Below are 4,300 nucleotides of genomic sequence, written 5' to 3'. Positions count from 1 at the left end.
CAATGGCTTTGTACCCAACAGTGGTGAGAAGTTTCAGTGACGAGTGGGGACTGCATCCACGGTCTTCAGCAATCATGCTGGGAAGGTGAGCATCATGGAACGCCAATTTAATAGAACAAAGTATTCTTGCATTGAGGGAGTACTTGAGTGGAGGCCCAATGTCCAACTGCTACCTTAATACTAAATCTATTGAGAGTTAAAGCTTATTGTGCCAACCTGGCCAATAAACATATGTGGGGTTAACTGAAAGGCAGAGAGATAAAAAAAGTAATATTTCACTTCTTGTGAAATATTTTCAGTTGGGGGCTAAGCCAGCTCCAAAAAATAGGAGGTACACACTCCCTGACTCAAATCTTACAATTAGGCCATAAACACACTCACCAAGTCAATTCCAATAGAAGCTGTATTTCAGGTGGTCAATACCCTACTCACCATGCTACCAAAGTTTCAATATGCTCAGAGAAATGAAACAAAACCAAAGCAGTCTAGTATTGTTTGAGATTCCATGAGGGTGATTCTGCTTCGCTGTGATCCATTGTAAACAAGGTAGAACTGAGTTACTATTTTAAAGGTTGAGACCTCTGATAATTCACTAAACCTGAATTCCAAGGCATTCTGGGTGAGTTTGAATAATCAGTCATTTGATTAGCAGTGCAGTGCTGTAAGAACCTCTCCCAACCTTGACTCCTGTGACCCCATTTTAGAATTTTAAAAATGTTTTCCAAGTCTCTTTCATCCTAGAAGTATGTAACCTTTTTCTACCCCAGTTGATTTTGCCCCTTCAGTGTGTTATCCAATGCCAATATCCTCTTCTCAAAAAGTGCCCTTTGTTCCTTGCCCCAATCTAAATCTTTAGAACACTTTGTATGGTTAAAAAAGTGCCAAGAAGGCACGTCTCCAGGCTGTTACGAAATCCACACTCAGGGCCTTTGTTGAAAACTAAGGGTAGTGCACCACCTAGCCCAGGCCCTCAGAAGCCAGTCTTCCAAGGCAGTCTACCCTGCACTTCCCAAGGAGTCAGGCCTTCCCCTGTCAAACACTTGCAGGAAGCACGTGCCCCATTAACACCAGCAGAATCAAAAGACCAGGCTTTCTCTCGTCTACACACCCATAGTGAAAATCCTCAAAACATCCCTTTTGGTCTTGAAAGAGTCACTAACAGTGACCCATAAGACCAATCCTTTGTAGTTTTGTCCCTTACTCCATTCTCTCCTGCCTCCCAAAGTTAGGAAAAGATGAATGCTGATAAAAAGGAAAAAAAAAAAAAGAAAAGATGAATGCTTATCTCACCCTCTGTAAACCACTTGCTCAAAGGAATGCCGAGGCCTCAGCCCCTCCCTGCTTACCCACTGAAAATAATGTAATACCCTCCTTACTGCCAAACCAGCTTCAGTTTTGTCCTTATAAACTCAGCCTAAGTATCATATTGGCCCTCTGGGAGTTTCTGAGACTTGAAACCTCCCAAAGGCCCCCAGATAGGATGAAGATGCCCAATTTGTACATAAATGGCATTATAGTGGCTATTAATTTCTGATGACACACAATGCAATTTATCCAAAATATGGAAGACAAGCCTTGCCACCCTTTCCTCAAAGAAGCATTTTTTCCAAATTAGTTCTGTTTGTTTGCAACGACCCATATCGACACTGCACGCCACAGAACAACCTTATTGCAGGGCATGCATAGACTACCAAGTATAATGGAGGAAGAGGTACATTCAGCAAAGAAAATATAGACCACTTGTACATGCTTAAATGACATCACTTATGCACATGAAAAAACTGCATCAGCCAACCAGGCCGTGAGGACAATGTTCCTAAATAGAGCAGCCAGAGCACAGAAAAGACCACAAGACCAGCCCCACTATGACACATGACGCCCCTCATGACCCATAGCCCAACATGGAACATTAGAGACAGTATGGGAACTGCACCCAATAGGATCCCACACCACACAAAACACTAAGGGGGTGCAACAGAACAGCAAGGAAATGGCGTGGCAAGATCCGCAGGGAATGCTGAAGGTGGACTTTGGGGCCAGGGTGTAGTGCCCAAATAATTCTTAAACTACAAGCTTTTCTTTCTTGTGTGTGTTTTTTTTGGTCATTGGTTTCTTGTTTTGTTACGTATTGTTGCTTGGTTTTGCTGTCTTGTTTTTGTGCATGTTATTATCTCCACAGGTCTAAGTAAGATAGGGTGGGTGAACAATCTGGAGGAGAAAGCAATGGGACCAACAGTTCCGGGGGACATGGGTGAGGAGGAGGTGGGAGGAAAGGTAGTGGTGTTAACAAACCCAGGGAGAAGGGAACAAGTGATAAAAATCAGTGGTTGGGAGGGTATGGGAGGCCTGGTAGGGCATGATCAAGGGTAATGTAACCAAGAGGAATTGCTGAAACACTGGTGGGGACTGAATATGATAGTGAGACAGGAGGAAAGTCAAAGGAAATAGAGAAAAGAGCAGGGAGGCAAAGTCAATTTACAGAGGTCTAGATAAGGACATGTATATATGCAAGTATATTTATATATGATGGGGAAATAGATCTATGTGCATACATTTGTAGGTTTAGTATTAAGGTAACAGACGGATAATGGGCCTCCACTCAAGTACTCCCTCAATGCAGTACTTTCTTCTATTAAATTGGCATTCCCGACACAAATGCTGAAGACCAAGCGGGTGAATAAGCAAGTGTGGTGAAGAAAGCTGATGGTGCCCCGCTATCAAAAGAGATAGTGTCTGGGGTCTTAGAGGCTTGAAAGTAAACAAGCAGCCTTCTAGCTCAGAAGCAACAAAGCCCACATGGAAGAAGCACAACGGCCTGTGTGATCACGAGGTGCTGAAGGGAAGAGTTATCAGGCATCAAAGAACAAAAAAGTCATCTTTGTGTGCTCACATCCATGTTATGATCGCTGGAGACAAATGGGTAAATAAGCAAAATTGGCAAAGAAAACCGATGGTGTCTGGCTATCAAAAGATAAAGCGTCTGGGGTCTTAAAGGTAAACAGGTGTCCATCTAGCTCAGAAGCAAGAAATCCCACACGGAAGAAGCACACCAGCCAGTGTGACCATGAGGTGTCAAAGGGATCAGGTATCAGGCCTCATCACAACAAAAAATCTTACCATAGTGAATGAGAAGAGTGCACAGTGGAGACCCAAAGCCCATTTGTAGGCCATTGGAAATCCCCTTATAGAAGGGTCTCTTGAAGGAAACGACCCAGTCAGGGTGTGATGTAGCTATGATGAAAAATACAACTTTCCTCTAGTTCCTAAATGATTCCTCCCCCGCCCCACTCCCACACTGTCATGTTGCCAATTCTACCTTGCAAGTCTGGCTAGACGAGAGGATGTACCCTGGACAGATAGGAACTGGAAACACAGGGAATCCAGGGCCCATGATCCCTTCAGGCCCAGTGGTGTGTGGCCATACTGGGAGAGTAGAGGGAGGATGGGTTAAAAAGGGAGAAACAATGATAAGCATCTACATGCTTGTTGTCACACTGGGGGACGGACAACAGAAAAGTGGGTGAAGGGATACATCGGCCAGGGTGAGATATGACAAAATAATTTATAAATTATCAAGGGTGCATGAGGGAGCAGGGAGTGAGGAGGAGGGAAAATGAGGGGCTTAGGTAGAGCAAATGGTTTGAGAATGATGAGGGCAATGAATGTACAAATGTGCCTTACACAATTGATGTATATATATGGATTGTGTTAAGAGTTGTATGAGCTCCTAATAAAAGCATTAAAAAACAAAACAAAAGCACTGCACCAGGAGCAAGAGCACAATTTGGGAAACAATTTTTATCAATGACACATTGGACAAAGGTCTAATTATGAAAATATAAAAACTGTACCTCTCAATAAAATGAGACCCCATCAAGAAATGGAAAAAAGGGTATAAACAGACAATTCACCAAAACTGAAGTACAGTTGAGTAACACAGGATAAAATGCTCACAATCACTAGCCTTCAGGGAGATGCAAATTAAAACACAATAACACCTTACTCCCATAATGCCAGCCCAAATCAAAGAAACAGAAAACAAATAATGGGGAAGACATGGAGCGATGGGAACACGTATCAACTGCTGTCGGACTTATAAATACACACAGCCATTGTGGAAAACGATATGGGGTTACGTAAAGAACCAGAAATTGAAATTCCATATGATCCAGCAATACCACTATTAGACATCATGCATTATATATGTGTGTATATATATATCAATAACAAATTAAAAGATAAAATTCAATATAAAAAAGATTAGAAAATACAACAGATTTAAAATGAGTCAAAAAGGAGC

This window comes from Tenrec ecaudatus, chromosome 13 (genome assembly GCF_050624435.1).
Source record: "Tenrec ecaudatus isolate mTenEca1 chromosome 13, mTenEca1.hap1, whole genome shotgun sequence".
Taxonomy (NCBI): domain Eukaryota; kingdom Metazoa; phylum Chordata; class Mammalia; order Afrosoricida; family Tenrecidae; genus Tenrec; species Tenrec ecaudatus.
The sequence above is the reverse complement of the archived record's forward strand: the minus strand, read 5'-3'. Positions refer to the sequence as shown.